Below are 17,814 nucleotides of genomic sequence, written 5' to 3' on the forward strand. Positions count from 1 at the left end.
GACTGGATTAAGAAAATGTGGCACATATACACCATGGAATACTATGCAGCCATAAAAAATGATGAGTTCATGTCCTTTGGAGGGACATGGATGAAGTTGGAAACCATCATTCTTAGCAAACTATTGCAGGGACAGAAATCCAAACACCACATGTTCTCACTCATGGGTGGGAATTGAACAATGAGAACACTTGGACACAGGGGAGGGAACATCACACACCAGGGCCTGTTGTGGAGTTGGGGGCTGGCGGAGGGATAGCATTAGGAGAAATACCTAATGTAAATGTCAAGTTAATGGGTGCAGCAAACCAACATGGCACATGTATACCTATGTAACAAACGTGCACATTGTGCACATGTACCCTAGAACTTAAAGTATATAAAAAAAATAAAAACAACTGCATGTTGTTTCAATTAAAAGCAATCTATTAAGAACAACAGATTTCTCTAAAAAGTTTAACTTTAGGAAAATATTGACTCTGAAACCATTTTGGAATTTGATGGGCTATTTGAAAACATCTTGAAGATTCTGGTTTTTATATCATTATTCATTGTCTTTATGTTCCCCTGTTCCAGTTTGTATTCTGGATAATATCTGGTTCTATAGGCAAATTAATGTTTAAAACAAAATGATCATCTGAGATAAATGCTTAAGCTGTTCTTACTAAGGGGTTTATAGATACATATTTTTGAATATACAGGTGGAAATACATATTTTTACTACAAATAGAATAATTTATCTTAATTTGTATATTTTTAAGTTATTCACTAAAAATATAAAGTAGAATTTGAGAGAAAAGAGAGAAATATGTTATAGTGTGCCCACTAGACAGAATTAACAGGAACAAAATATACTTACAAAACATTTAGAAAATAAATTATTAACTATATTAGCATGAGAAGCTCACTGGTTCTTCTCAGCTTTTGCTCTGCAGAGATTATATTTAGCTATATTTTTATATACTATTCATTTTCAGTGGCTAGGCAGAAAGATAGATTGATCTTTTGTGGTTCATTTCAATAGTTTTCAAATTTAGCTTGGACATTGAATTAATTAGCCTTTGCATAATGTTAATTGCTTGTATCTAGAAGAAATATTTTGTGTATGTGTTTGGCTGATAGGTTAATAACTGAATTGAGTAAATAACTGCTGTCACTACTGGCTCCAAAATGTGACATTCATATTTCCTTTTTTTTGAGACAGTCTCGCTCTGTCATCCAGGCTGGAGTGCAGTGGCACGATCTTGGCTCACTGTAACCTCCACCTCCCGAGTTCAAGCAATTCTCCTGCCTCAGCCTCCCGAGTAGCTAGGATTATAGGTGCCCGCCACCATGCCTGGCTAATTTTTGTATTTTTAGTAGAGACGGGGTTTCACTGTGTTGTCCAGGCTGGTCTCAAACTCCTGACCTTGTGATCTGTCGCTTCAGCCTCCCAAAGTGCTGGGATTACAGGTGTGAGCCACTGTGCCCGGCCCGTATTTGTATAATATATAATACTTGATTTTGGCTAAGTCTTTTCATGAAGAAAATGACAACACTGACACTTTGTCATTCCTCAGTATCTGTGGGGGATTGGTCCCAGGACCCCCTTCTGATACCAGAATCCACATATACTGAAGTCCCTGATAGAAAATGGCCATAGTATTTGCATATAACATATACACATCTTCCCATATCAATCATCTCCAGATAACTTATAATACCTAATACAATGTAAATGCTACATAAATAGTTGCATACTATATTGTTTAAGGAATAATGACAAAAAATTCTGCGCATGTTCATTATAGACACAACCATCCATTTCTTTTCTGAATATTTTCCATCTCTGGTTGTCTGGATTCACGAATGCAGAACCCATGGATACAGAATGCCAACTGTATAGTCATGAGGAAATAATCAGGAAAAAACAGTAATATTCTAAGTATTACTTAAACTTTGGGTTTGAGTCCATTTTAACATTTTTTTCCTCCTGGAAAGATTTTATGACTAAATTTATCTGCAAATTGTAATCACCAAAATAGGAGTTAAGGATGCAAAATTGTTTGTTTTCATTGGTACTGCCAACATTTTGTTATTCCTGAGTTCAAACGGATACATTTAAAAGCCTCTGCAACCGAATGACTGTGACTTTTAGCTCAGTCAGTTTCTGTGAGAAAAAAAGACACTATTTTAAATCATTTTTATTTATTAAACACTAGCTCTCTACAAAAAGCAGCTATTGTGATATTACAGGACTATAATGATCAACGAAACTGTAGTAGTTGTAATCTGGGCAATAAAACTTTAAGCATAAACTTTGGAAGCAGAGCCTGGGTCTAACCTGATAATACCACATGTATGCTGTGTGACCTTATACAGGTTACTTACTCTCTCTGAGGTAAAGTTTCTTATTCATAACATGATAGTAATTTTACATAAATAACTAGATTAAATGAGCAAATATATGTAAGGCATTAAATACATGGTAGCTTTACTATTTCATATATGCCTCAGAGATTCCTGGCTCTCAAGGCAGGAGGGAGAAAATATTAGTAACATTATTACTAATACCAGAAGGAAAAAAAAATACCAATAGAATGAAATTGAAACAAAATTTCCTAGCACTGAATTTTAAAAGAAAATGGTTTTTATATGAGATATATAGGAATATAGTACACATCAAATAATGTAGTGGAAAATACATATTTTTAGTGCAAGTAAAATAATTTTATGAAATCATAATGAAATAACTATTGGAAAACATATGAAAAGTACTGTGTCCTATTAAATATGCATACTTTTGTTTACACAAGACCACAAATTTATAGAAAATTTATTTCAAAAGCTGAGAGTTCAAGAAAATCAGACAGTATATAATATTTGACCTAAGACTATTCCACTGATAATACAAGCCGAATAGGAATTATTGTACACTGAATTGCAGGATCACAGCTGAGGAAGACAAAATTATTATGTCTGAATAGACCATTAAATGACCTCTGAATTCTTTACATATAATTAAAAATAAAAGCATATTTATGCCCCAAAACTAATGCTTTGTTTAAATAAAAAAAGATGAATAAATTTACTAAAATAAATAAACAAGCTAACAGAAAAACAATCAAAGATGCAAAAAGATTGTGTTGTGGAAGTGCAATTTGCTAAGCACTTGAAAAGATACACGGACTATAGTTATTGTCACATGGGCAGTTTTGAATTTTCATATATGCACCTAAACACAGACACACACACAACAGATATTAACACTATGTTCTTTTTTTCTTGAGACTATAAAGGAGCTGTGTCTAAAAGATAAGAGAAGAATCCATCAAAAAGGAATGAACACACTGATACAGTTTGGATGTTTGTCTCCCCTACATCTCATGTTGAAATGTAATCCCTACTATTGGAGGTGGGGCCTGGTGGGAGGTGCTTGGATCATGGGGGTGGACCCCTCGTGAATGGCTTAGCACCATCCCCTTGGTGATGAGAGAATTCTAACTCTGAGTTCTCAAGAGATCTGGATATTGAAAAGTGTGTGGCACCTCCCCCTCCCTCTTGCTCCTGCTCTGGCCATGTGATGCACTGGCTCTCCCTTCACTTTCCACCATGATTAGAAGCTTCCTGAGGCCCTCATCAAGAGCAGATGCCAGCACCACACTTCCTGTACAGCCTGTAGAACCATGAACCAAAATCAAATATCTTTATAAATTATGCAGCCTCAGGCATTCCTTTATAGCAATGCAAAAATAGCCTAATACGCAAACCAAATATGGTTTTCCATATTTAATGGGAGGAATGGAAGGTGTATTACTCTTTCTTGAATAGTTTCTCTACATTAGACATTTTACTTCCAATATTTCTTTAAAAACCTTGCAACAAATCCATGAAACAGGTATTGTCATTTCTGCTTTATAGATAAAGAAACTGAGACTCAAGGAGATTAAAGAACTAGTCAACTATTATACAGAAGAGCCAGACTTCATTCCCAGGCATGGTTAAATTCATGCCCAGGTTTCTCTCCCTAGTTAAAACAAGATTTGTAATAACAGCAAAGTTAACTTCCATTAGACATTTTTGCTCAGCTTCTAGAATACAGGCAATCAAATAGTAGTACTGAATAAAGAATTATTGAATAAAACGATATGTCTATTTCAAAAGACAGACAAGTACAGTTGCCCCTTCTATATTTGGATATCAACTGAAGAGTTATTACAAATGAATTAAAGGATTTATAAATGTCTATGGCATTGCTGAAGGAAGAGAAAAAAATGCCTTTCAAACAATGTGCTAAATTATTTAATGCTGCTCAAATAGGCGCCTCTGTCCTTTAATGCAAATACACACACACACACACACACACACACACACACACACACACACGGATACCACCATAGCTTCCTATTGCTTCTGTAATAGATTACTGCAAAATTAGTGGTTTAAAACAACACCAGTGTATTACTGTATAGTTTGTAGGTCCAAATGGGTCTCACTGGGCTAAAATTAAGAGGTAGCAGGTCTGCATTTCTTTCTAGAGCCTCTAGGGCTGTATCTGTTTCCTTGTCTTTTCTAGCTTCTAGAAGCTGCCTGCTTGCATTCCTTAAGCTTAGTGTCCTTTCATCAGTCGAATCTAGCAATGGCCAGTGGATTCTTCTGTTGCATCAGTCTGACACTGACTGTCCTGCCTTCTTTCACTTATAAGGATTCTTGTAATTGCATTGAGTCCACCCAGATAGTCCAGAATAATCACCCTATATTAAATCCTTAATCCAATTACATCTGGGAAGTCCCTTATCTTATGTAAATTAATATCTTCCCAAATTTCAGAGATTAGGGCATAGATGTCTCAAGGGAAGGGGGCATCATTCTGCCTACAAGAGGCATATTATTGCGTTCTTTTCAATGTAAAATTCGAAGGATCTATTACATTTAAAAACAGAAATGTGTTAGGATGTTCCCAAATGACAAATTTAGGAAAAACAAAATTCTGTTTTAATACAAATATGGGAGCTCTCAAGCTCTTTTTATGTGCAAACAACATCACTGACAGAAAGCTTTAATGGTAATACTAATCACTGAGAAGTTTCTGGACCAAGTGTTTTCTGTGCATTATTTCAATTTACTCCTATAATAACATTGTACATATTATTGATTGTCCACATTTTATCAATGAAGATAATGAGGCTTGGAGGGATTAAATAACATGTCTAAAATTACTCAACTAGGAGAAGGCATAAATAAGATTCAGACTGAACCTGTAACAACATATAGATGTAACTATTTCACTTTATGGCCTTAAATTTGAGTCATTTTTTAAAAACCTGAAGTAATCCTTGAATTTGTGATTTATGGGGAGTGGGGAGCAAGGCAGTTTATTTCTATAGTGAAAAAAATAATTTATTTGTATTTAGGTATTAGGTATTTAGGTATATACTTCTAGGCCTAGGACCACAAGAAAAATGAACATTACACTGGGAAATTTCTAAAACTTTCTAAGTTTTTATAAATACCCAGGAAGCCAAGAATATAGATTGCTAGAATGGGGACAGGGAAAGCAAACCTACTTCTAAAGTACATCAGGAAAATAATTTAAGGAATATGTAGATAATTAAAGCCTCCCAGTGGAAGTGTTTCTATATGCCTTCATTTGAAAATATCTCTTTCGCTCACCTCATAACAGCTTGAGGCAAAGTAAAAACAGTATGGATACAAGATGAGAAATCCCATTTCTATAAAGTTGAGGACTTTTTGATCTTGGACAAGGTGGTTGAATACAAGGGCCGGCTTTCTCATGTATAAACTGTAGACAAGCAATAAGATTACTGTGATGATTAAATGTCATAATAAACAGGTATATGTTTATAATCACCATACACCTATAAAACATTAGAATTGTCTATAAAAAGTGAAAAGTGTTATGGCATATATTCTATTTTCAAAACATTTGCATCTTTTAATAAAAATAGTGGATAAATTATGTAAAAGTGCATATAAGTGTATGTATAGATACTATATAATTATATATTAGGATATTACAATATAATTGAAAAAGATATATAATTTAAAAAATCAAAATCATAGGATGATAGATTATTTTAATTTTCTTCTTTTCATATTTTACTTTTATTGTATATAATGATAAGTACTACTTTTCTAATTTAAAATAGTTAATGTTAATATTATGATGGAAGACTAGATGTAGAGAGAAAACAGAAGTCATAAAGCATAATGTACATGAAACTCTTGAACTTTATTTGTTCCTTTCTATGCCTTTTCTAAAATATCTCTTTCATCTAAAGAACCTGTGGAGATAATATGTGCAAATCTTCATTTTTTTCTTCCTGCATCAACAAGCCCTGGCTTACGCTAGTAAAGCATACATTTTTTTTCCTCCTGAAATAAAATAAGAATTTTCCTGCTTGTTTGCAAAATATTTCCCTAGGTATATTTGATTTACTTGTGAAGATTCAACCAAGAAGCAATGAATAAAGAGAGAAGTGGCCTTGAAAAACACAGTCTAATTATTATTTATCTATATATCTTTGCTGTGTTCATTAGTCATATGGTATACAACATATTAAATAATTCACTTTTTGCACAAATTTTAGAAGTAATATAAGTGGAAGCAATTTAACTACAACTACTTAGTGTAATGAACATTTTAAATTGAGCTTTTGGAAAGTGCTTAATTAATACTTGTAAAATAGGGGTTCACAGTTCTTGCAATATGTCATTAAGTCCAAGCATTATCTTTAATCTTCTCCCAAACTTCTGAGAGGAGAAAATAGTTTTTGAAGCAACACAAATTGATAAACCTTCAAAAGTTGAGGTAATCAGCTACTTACATTTTTGAGCACTAGTCACAGTATAAATGGAAATTAAAATTCCATTATGATATAAAGTAAAAATTTAGCACTGTAAGTTTCAAGTAATATGCCACCCCTCTACACCAACCTCAATACTGCTTACCAAGCACTTCATTCAACCACATTTCAGCCCTAATATGACTTTTTTTTTATTTGCCTAAACAGTGTCACTTCCTCCTTTATTTTGGCCACAGAAGTCCATTTTCCCTCCTTGGTTTACTATTACCTCCACATTCCATGAGTCCTTAATAGAAATGCCAACTATTGTACTCTTCACTTCACCCCTGGCCAAGGATACACAGCTCAAGCCAGGCCAATCAGATTCTCTCGCCTTCAGATGTGTGATCCTTGAACTGACTGCCAGTTGCTTGAAGGTCATTGACCCCAGCTTTCTTAATGGCACTGCCCAAAAAGGAATTGCTACTTGAGTTTCTAAGATTGCTGAAGCCTCTCCATGTTTTTGTTTTTCCTTAGACCCTATTCAATTTCTCTCTTGCTTGTACAAGCCACCAAGTATTCTTCTGATATGATTCCTTTAGTATAAGCCCGTCAGAAGTGGTTTCTGCTGTTTCCAACTTACTAACCATGCCAAAAATAGTTTGGAATGACCAATTTAGTTCATAGCAGAGAATGGACACCATACCTCCCTATTTACGGAAAAGATACTGGATTTTTTCCTCCCAAAAGACATTATGAAATGTAGATTTTTCATTTTGTGTTGCAAAATTTAATCAAGTATTAAATTTTAGTATATTTTCTTTTTTATAATCATGGATTTTACATTATTTTAATTTTTTTTGAAAAAAGTTGTCTTTGTTTATGTATATACATTATCCGGTTGTCAATCAAGATAGGGGTATTCAAATCTAAAGCCCTCAGAAGATGCCTGGCTGCTTTTCTAACATGTCACAACCTACAATCCCTGGTAATACAGAGAATTCAGAGGAAAATATGAGATATCTCTCTGTACACTTATCTAAAGGAGTAGATGAAGCATATTTAGTATGTGCTTATTATAATTTTGTGTGGTTCGAACATATCACAGCTAGCAGTAGTAATAAAAAATACCTTTTTATAGAGTATTTCTTATGTTACAATAAGTTAAGTACTTTTCTCATATGATAGTCCTTAAAATTCTCAAATACCCTTATGAGGTGTAGACATATTTACCCTAAGAGAAAGTTGAAGATTATAAAGGTTAGAGAAGTTTGTAAAGATCAGAACTGGGTATGGAATTCAGGCCTGTCTGATACCAAAATCATGGATCTTAAGTAACTTCATATATACAATTTTTATGTATCTACTTTTTCTCTGCTTTTCTATTAAGGTAATTTTAAATGGGAACAACTTAATGGTTTAATAATCTGTGTTACATAGAATTTTCCCTAGTATAGATTTTTGATAAAATTTCTCCTTTACTGTTTGTCCTTTAAACTCAGGCATATCTGAGCATTTATGAAATATCATCAAATAGGGATCATTTAGAAGCAAAACTGAACCACTAAACTGGTTAAAGTATCCAACTTTCTTGTGTATTTTAATAAAACACAAATATAGGTCGGGTGTGGTGGCTCATGCCTGTAATCCCAGCACTTTGGGAGGCTGGGGGTGGGTGGATCACGAGGTCGGGAGATCGAGACCATCCTGGCTAACACAGTGGAACCCCATCTCTACTAAAAATACAAAAAATAAGCCGGGCATGGTGGCAGGCACCTGTAGTCCCAGCTACTCAGGAGGCTGAGGCAGGAGAATGGTGTGAACGTGGGAGGTGGAGTTTGCAGTGAGCCGAGATCATGCCACTGCACTCTAGACTGGGTGACAGAGCAAGACTCCGTCTCAAAAAAACAAAACAAAACAAAACACAAATATAGCCATCTCTATTAAACAGTCTTGATGGCAAGCGTATGCTGTAAGTAAATAACTAGTAACAGGCTTTCAAAATTGAAAGTGACAGCATTTAAAATAATGATTTCCTCTAAACTGCTTGTCTGTAATTATTTTTAAGGTATTACATAGGGGACTAATTAGGTACAAGATACCAACAGGGATAAGAACAGGAACAAGATTGATTAATTGAACTTACAAAAGTTCCTGGGAATAAAAAATGAATTAGATTGGGAAGAATTGACTACTAGACTTGTGTTCTGAATAATGATTAAAAAGAATGACAAGCTAAATTTATGTTTCTTATCTCTGAATCATAAAATTCTCAGTTTTTGCTTTTGCATTGAAGTAATGTGTACATTAAATTGAAATGCATGCCTTATAAAATGTAAACATTAACAAAATTAGGGAATATTTAGGACTAAATTAAATTTTAAATTGTGAAGATAAAACCAAGAAATCTTCTACCTACTTAATTCCCATGCTTTCTTCCACATACAAGCCCTTTATAATTTATTTGGCACTAGCTATAGTTATTGTTGACCCAAGTTAACTATTATCCAACATACTTTCTTTAGTCATAACTTTTCTGGAGTATCTGCAACATTTGATGTTTCAGCCATTTTTGACTTTTCTTGAAACCCTCTTCTCCTTTGGCTAACAGGTCATCACTACATAAATTGTACTCATTTTTTCCACTGGTCCCTTAAATGGCTATTCTTTTCCTCTCATTCACTAAATGGAAGAGTTTTTCTCAAACTCAGTCTTTCATTTTTCTCTCTTGACAGCCTCAGAAAGACAAATGAGATGGGGCCTCAAGGGACAATAATTTTTTTTTCTTTTGACAGCTTAATGTGGTCATTGTGAGAGGTTACAGCCTGCTGGCAGCCCTCGCAGCCCTCGCTTGCTCTCAGCAACTCCTCAGCCTTGGCGCTCACTCTGGCTGCGCTTGAGGAGCCCTTCAGCCCACCGCTGCACTGTGGGAGCCCCTCTCTAGGCTGGCCGAGGCCGGAGCCAGCTCCCTCTGCTTGTGGGGAGGTGTGGAGGGAGAGGCGCAGGTGGGAACCGGGGCTGCATGTGGCGCTCGCGGGCCAGCATGAGTTCCGGTGGGCATGGGCTTGGTGGACCCCGCACTCAGAGTGGCTGGCTGGCACCGTGGGCCCCAGGCAGTGAGGGGCTTAGCACCCAGGCCAGCAGCTGCAGAGGGTGCACCGGGTCCCCCAGCAGTGCAGGCCCGCCAGTGCTGCACTCAAATTCTTGCCGGGCCTCAGCTGCCTCCCTGCGGGGCAGGGCTTGGGACCTGCAGCCCACCATGCTGGAGTGTCCCCCCACCGTGGGCTCCTGCGCAGCCTGAGCCTCCCCAACGAGCGCCGCCCCCTGCTCTGTGTCACCTGGTCCCATCAACCGCCCAAGGGCTGAGGAGTGCGGGTGCACAGCGCCGGACTGGCGGGCAGCTCCGCCTGCGGCCCCAGTGCAGGATCCACTAGGTGAAGCCAGCTGGGCTCCCGAGTCTAGTGGGGACTTGGAGAACCTTTATGTCTAGCTAAGGGATTGTAAATACACTAATCAGCACTCTGTATCTAGCTCAAGGTTTGTAAATGCACCAATCAACACTCTGTATGTAGCTAATCAGGTGGGGACTTGGAGAACCTTTATGTCTAGCTAAGGGACTGTAAATACACCAAATCAGCACTCTGTATCTAGCTCAAGGTTTGTAAACACATCAATCAGTACCCTGTGCCTAGCTCAAGGTTTGTAAATGCACCAGTCAGTGCTCTGGGGACTTGGAGAACTTTTGCGTCTAGCTCAGGGATTGTAAATGCACCAAATCAGCACCCTGTCAAAACAGACCAATCAGCTCTCTGTAAAACAGACCAATCAGCTCTCTGTAAAATGTACCAATCAGCAGGATGTGGGTGGGGCCACATGAGGGAATAAAAGCAGAATGCCCCAGCCAGCTGTGGCAACCTGCTGGGGTCCCTTTCCACACTGTGGAAGCTTCGTTCTTTCACTCTTTGCAATAAATCTTGCTGCTGCTCACTCTTTGGTTCCACACTGCCTTTATGAACTGTAACACTCACCTTGAAGGTCTGCAGCTTCACTCCTGAGGCCAGCGAGACCAGGAACCCACTGGGAAGAATGAACAACTCCTGATGGGAGGAACCAATAACTCCAGACATGCCGCCTTAAGAGCTGTAACGCTCACCGCGAAGATCTGCAGCTTCACTCCTGAAGCCAGCGAGACCACGAACCCACCAGAAGGAAGAAACTCCGAACACGCCCGAACATCAGAAGGAAAGAACTCCAGACACACCATCTTTTAGAACCGTAACACTCACTGCGAGGGTCCGCGGCTTCATTCTTGAAGTCAGTGAGACCAAGAACCCACCAATTCCAGACACCATTGGATCTGAGTTAGCAGAATGGATCTAAACAGCATTTCTCCCTGATACGAGCTTCACTAGCTCACCTCCTCTTAAAGAGATCATTGCTTCGACAGGGAATCGCCTATCATTACACTGCCAGTGGATTTTTGTTTGCCTTTATTTCCATATTTCCTTTATATTTGTAGAGTAATAGTGTTTCCAGTCCCTGGTTTCTAGTCTTGAGCCCTTTCTATGGTGTGTTCAGGTGTGTGCAAATTAAGTTTTTTTCTCTGTGGTTATGGGAGGTCAAGAGATACTTTTTCCTTTGATGCTTTCTTTGCCTGGTTTTCTCACTTAAGCCTCATTATTTTACATTTATACCATGTGAGACTAGCGACCCTTGGCATAACAATTCCTTGATTTAAGTACTCATGCTATATGATTTTTTTTCAAAATCTACCTGTCAGTCTTGAACACCTTTGGAAGTCCAGTTCCTTGTTTCCTGCAAGTTTTTATTTAGATCTTATTCGTGTCACCCAAGATCAAAAGTACAAAATCATCCTTGATTTCTTTCTTTCTCTTTATAACCAGTCATCAAGTCCTACCAACTTCTCTTTTGCAGTTGTCCTACATTTTCCTCGTCTCACTGGCCGAATCCTAGTTCTAGTTTGGGCCTGGCCTATTTATCCAATTCTTTTTAGCATTCATTCTATCTCTCTCCAAGCTATTCTACATACTGAGCTAACTTTCTCATGTTAATTCCCTGCTTTAAGAAACAAAACAAAACAAAACAAAAAACTGCAAGCAGTTAATCTTCCTATCAGTATTTCAAATAGTTGTGAAGAAACAACAACAACAATAAAAATAGTAAATATTCAGATTTCCATTTTCCATTTCCAGATATCTTAATTAAGTAGGTTTGGAAAAGAGATCACAAAAATATATATTATTAAACGAGTGTCTCAGGTAATTATCACCAGGTAGTCCAGCTGCTTTATGAGAAACACTATTTTATGATTCTTTTACTTATCTACTTCCTTTTTCTCTTCACTAACTTTTGTTTACCACTACGGTAATTCACTGTCTTCTGAAGCCACTTTCAACCAATTGCCAATTAGAAGAATTTTAAATGTATACAACCAAGCTGCACCTCGACCACCTTGGGCACATGTTCTAGGATCTCCTGAGGACTGTGTCAAGGGCCATGGTCACTCATATTTGGCTCAGAATAAATTGCTTCAAATGTTTTGCAGAGTTCGAGGTTTTTCATTGACAAAGCTACTCTAATTTCAAATCATGCATGTCTATGTCTCTTGTATATCAATTAGTCATGTACTTCATGCTACTACTTATTGTTTATACCTATGTCATAGCTTCTCCACTAGGATAGAAACTTCTTTAAAGCACTAATCTCACCTTGTGGATACATATCCCCTTACAGCACTTAGAACAAATATGTGATATATATTTGTTAATTTAACATACTTTTCATTATCTCTGTGGCACGAAAATAATGTTTCAGGGGCCATGTGACAAAAAAACAGAATCATATTAGATGTGCCTCAAAAATAAAGGGAACAGAGTTGTTGAAAGTGAAATAATAACTTAAAAAGTACTAGTCTGTTTGGAAGTTTTGTTTATATGCAAATGCAAGTGTGTGTGTGTGTGTGTGTGTGTGTGTGTGTGTGTGTGTGTGAATGTTAACATTAGTCAAAGAGTAAGAAGAATTACAAGGGGACCCACAAAACCTTTACCAATCCATGTAATGTTGTCAAAGATAATAAGTAATATCTAATTTCAAAATCAAAGGAGCATTGTCCCAGTCATTCTTTACCACTTTTACCTTTTACCTTGGAATACACTAAATTCTATTGTTTGCCCATGTATCTATTATTTTATTACCACTTTATATGTTTAACCCATCAAATGTTCTTGCAAATCCGATACAATTCACAATTCACTCTGAAGAATTATAAAATTATACTGTTATTAATTAGTGCAGGTCAAAATCAGATACATTTTGGACTAAATCAATCATGAAAATATACGGTTAATTATAATGTGATCTTTTATATAAACGATAAATATCAAAAAGGTGGAGTAGTACAACAATAGATATTATAACAGCATTTCTTTGAAAGCATTAGAACATGGCATCAAACATAATTTACTAGACAAATTCTGTATTGTGCAGGAAAAGGAGTATTTACTATTTTTTGAAATACATCTTTCATCTTCATAGTGTTATCTATACTATTCTCTTCTTTGGGATCTATCTCACATTTTTATCTTCTCTGCTATCATCCACACAGCACCTGTGATAAAATCTGGGACAAGATAAAATTGAATAATACTACATCTTTTTATTTGAGGAGAACTCACAGGCCAGATGTATTTGTTCTTGTATGACAGGGACAATGAATGATTAAGGAAAGTCTCAAAAATGAGATGACCTTTAAACTGACCCTTGTAGAATAATTGAGTTGATCTGAAAAACAATGTAGAAAGGACATTTTAAAAAGAGAGACTTGTGCAAGCAAAGACATTTAGGTATAGACATTCCTTGAGGTTAAGTGAAAAGAATGCAATGAATACAGAAATTCAGAAAAGCAGTTACATAGGATATGCCCAGTAGAACTTCAGAGACTGGTGAAGTTGAGACAATGAAACCTTCTGAATGTTCACTCCTATGTACATCTTTTCTATATGGTACTTTTCCCCACATTTCTTTTTATTATGTAAGCATAATGCTGAATTTATTTTTGTCTATTTAATGAGAAGCTTTTTTTTTCTTCTTTCGATAGTCAACCAGTAAGATCAGCTACTTGTTAAAGTTGGGAAAATAAATATTTTACTAACAGAAAAAAATGCATTATCCATAAGTGATAAAAATAAATAAAAACCAATCTAATAACTATGCTAAATCTTTAGCAAGTTATTACTCTAAGTGCAGACCTGACCTTGATTATATTACAACAGAATGGGGATAGCCAATGCCTACAACCATAATCAATAATGAAGAATTAATTCTGATAATTTCCCTCATATCTATCAATGTTAAACTACATTTTATGCTTATGTTATTCATGTAGTTGCATCTGTTTTCTATTTCTGCAAAGGTTGTTATTTCTGTAACATAAGTGACTTCATAGATTCCAGTTCTTCTGTGCATAGTTTCATTTGCATTTAATAGGGCTTACTGTGCCTCTACTGAAATAGGAGTTTTTCTAAAGCAAGAGGTTTAGAGTGACTATTGTATCACTTTGGGGCCTCATTATTAATCAGTAATTAATACTCTCTGGAAAGCATAAGTTTGCCAAAATATTTGGCATTCAATGAATGGCATTTTGAATCCCAATTTAAATTTGGACTAAAAAGTCTTAGAAAAAAAATCTAAATTATTTACTATATTAATTATAAGTACGTTTCCAAGAATGAAGAAAATTGTATCTTCTCTCTTTAGTTCCAGGCTTATTCTTAGGTATAAGAAGGAGAACTATTTTATGCATTCCTAGATTCTTAAATATTTTAATTTTGCTTGCCCATGGCAGCAATATGTTTCCGTCATGAAATATATATTTTTTCTCGTATATGCAGAAATGTAATATTTTTCTATTTTGAAAAGTTTGATTATATATCATTGTCATCAGTTCAGCAAACCAATTTGGGATCAATGGAAGAGCACTGCCTCAATGCATTTGGTTTCAGAAATGTATTAATAATAGTGTATACCATGTTTCAAATCACATTTCCAAGGAAACCTATTGTGCACAATGCAATTTTTTCTTGGACAGACAATTTTATGCTATGAGTCCACTGGAATACATTTTTGTTTCATTGAAAATATAATTTTTTCAACCATATATTTATATAAGATGCCTAAAATTTCTGAAAGAAAAAATGCTGTTAATGATATTATTGTGTTAATTTTCATAAACTCCTCTCCATATTTTAAAGTAATACATTATTAATATAGTTTCTAAAACAGTGGCCATATATTTGTACTATAAATATAAGGCTATGATCATTCCTGGGATTTTAGGACTAAAAAATAATATGTGACAGGCTACAGTATTGTTACCCAAGTTATAGCAGGGATACTTTTGTAAGTCAGTCAATAATAGGTAAAGAGTCATTAGCATTATTTGTCACAGACCTTCTGTTAGAAACCACAAAAGTCAGAAGAATGAAATGTATTACAAGCTTGTACCCTACAGCTAAAACACAAAATGAAATCAATAGGATTTGAGTTGTTTTACCCTCAGTTTAAAGTTTATCTTAATTGTCTTGTAATTTATTCCTGATTGAAAGTCTAGTTATTGAATCAAAACACAATGACATATTTATAGAAAGCTATGGCTTTCTTTTTTCATTTTTAAAGATAATTATAATTTTACCATAAAGCAAAAATTGCCGCTTCAATTATGGAGTTACATAAATCAATCTGTGCTGTAAACTTGCATGTTACTGCTTTTGCTCTACAGAAAAATAAAAGAATGGGAATGACTCTGTGGCAGAAATATTAACATAAGCTTCTATAGATGTTCTGGGTACAGGCTTCTTGAAGCTTCTTTGGGACCAAATAACATTATATCCTAAAAACCCAGGAGAGTTTGAGTTTTTCTGCAAAGAAAGAGACTATGGATAGGAAGAAAAGATGACTCATAATTTTGAAATAATGTATTAGAAATAGCAATGCATTCGGCTGGGCGCGGTGGTTCACGCCTGTGATCCCAGCACTTTGGGAGGCCGAGGCGGGCAGATCACGAGGTCAGGAGATCGAGATCATCCTGGCTAACATGGTGAAACCTCGTCTCTACTACAAATAAAAAAAATTAGCCGGGCGTGGTGTCAGGCACCTGTAGTTCCAGCTACTCGGGAGGCTGAGGCAGGAGAATGGCATGAACCTGGGAGGCAGAGCTTGCAACGAGCTGAGACCGTGCCACTGTACTCCAGCCTGGGTGACAGAGTGAGACTCCCTCTCAAAAAAAAAAAAAAAAAAGAAATAGCAACGCATTCACATTTGTCTTTCCTTTTGAAACTAGTCCAATAGTCCCATAGACAGCTGTTTTCAGATAAACACAGAGATTGGCTCTTCTGCTGCTAAAGCTTAAAACTTTTATTTGTTTTATCTGAGCTCTTTACTCAGCAAAGGAGGACCTTCAGGCCTCTCAAAAAAAAAGTAAGTTTCAAATAACTGAAACTTACCAGATCACTGCCCCAGAGGCCTCCTTGCTCCTCCCCAGTTCTTGTTTTCTTACACTCTTACGTTTCTTCCCTACTACATAAACCCCCTACCTTTAGTCAATCAGGGAGATGGATTTGAAACTGAACTCCCATCTCCTCAGCTTCAACACCTGATTAAAGCCTTCTTCCTTGGCAATACTTGTTTTCTCAGTAATTGGCTTTCTGTGCAGCAAGCAGCAGGACCTAGACCAAACTCCTGGTGCTTCATTAACACTTTGTAAAATGAAGACAATTATTTGATCAAATTAGTGGTCAATATGGGAGTAAAGGAAGCAAATATGGATGCTTAACAGAATGAGACAGGAAGAAGAGATAAAATGTAGGGAGTCTAGAGGGCCAGAAAGTTTGAGTGCAGGAAGAATGAAAAATCAACACCTAATTTCTAACTGAATTGAAGAGAGAGAAAACTCCAAAGCTTTTCAGATTCCCTGCAATTTCAAGTACTGGGAGGAAGCTCCTAAGCACATTCCCATGATTAAAACAGTGTACTGTCTCCATCTGTAATAATGACTAAACCACTGTTATGAAAAGGCTGCAAATCAGGGGTGGTGAGGTGGGAGTGGGCAGAACTGGAGCTTAGTTAGCAGTCAGCCATCAGGTGGATTGTATGAGTGGTAAGTATGCTACAAATTTGCATACTGTTAGCTTGATATTTAAAATGCTTCACAATCTGGCCTTAATTTTCCAGACTCACTCATGCATTGGACAAATCTTTATTGGGTGTATTTATGTGCCATGCATTTTAGGCTACTGGGATACATCAATAAACAAAACAGATACAAACTTCTGTCTTTGCGCAGACTAAATCCATTTTAACAATATCCACTAAATTCTGTTCTACAGTCTCACTGAAACAATATTCTTAATATGAAAATATAGAATTATCAAACTCTATTATTTTCTTTCATACTATCTCTTTTATCCTGCTAATATGGGCCAATATCTTTCCTGCCGTTGAATAAAAGCTCAAGAAATTTTATAATTTTTAAAAAAATTCTTAATAGTACTATGGTAAAGGTAACTTTAAAAAGAATTTAAAAATGATTCTCTAGTTCAATATATGAATCTAAGACTCCAAATTTCATTTAAAGTTAAAAGGTCCTTCCCCAGCTTAGATATGTTAATGGAAGTTCCTCTGCCTTTGGGGAAGAGGCTGTAAGAGATTTCTTTTTACTTTTTTCTTTATTAACTACCACCACCTCCTTCATTCACTAGCAGTTGATTTTTATCACTCAGACTTCTATTACCTGACCTTGGAGATTATGGAGAAAAGGCATGTAAGGTAGGTAGCGAAGTTCCTACTTCAATATTACTGTTGTGAAATGGCTGAATACTCTCTGGGTCAGACCTGGGTTTAAAACAGACATGGTCAATGAGAGCATCTTCAGCACTGGTATGCTTTTCTTCAGCAACTTCAGTTTGCCAGTATACTTCAGTTAATTCCAGTTTGTCATTTTAATAGGAATTCAG

At 36.1% G+C, this 17,814-nt stretch overlaps 1 protein-coding gene across 8 annotated transcripts in view; it reads right to left on the reverse strand.

Moving 5' to 3' along the window:
* The window catches only part of PCDH15 (protocadherin related 15), a 1,753,436-nt gene that overhangs the window by 112,624 nt on the left and 1,622,998 nt on the right, over nucleotides 1-17,814 (reverse strand). The window lies entirely within an intron of this gene.

Source organism: Pan troglodytes, chromosome 8, assembly GCF_028858775.2.
Source record: "Pan troglodytes isolate AG18354 chromosome 8, NHGRI_mPanTro3-v2.0_pri, whole genome shotgun sequence".
NCBI lineage: Eukaryota > Metazoa > Chordata > Mammalia > Primates > Hominidae > Pan > Pan troglodytes.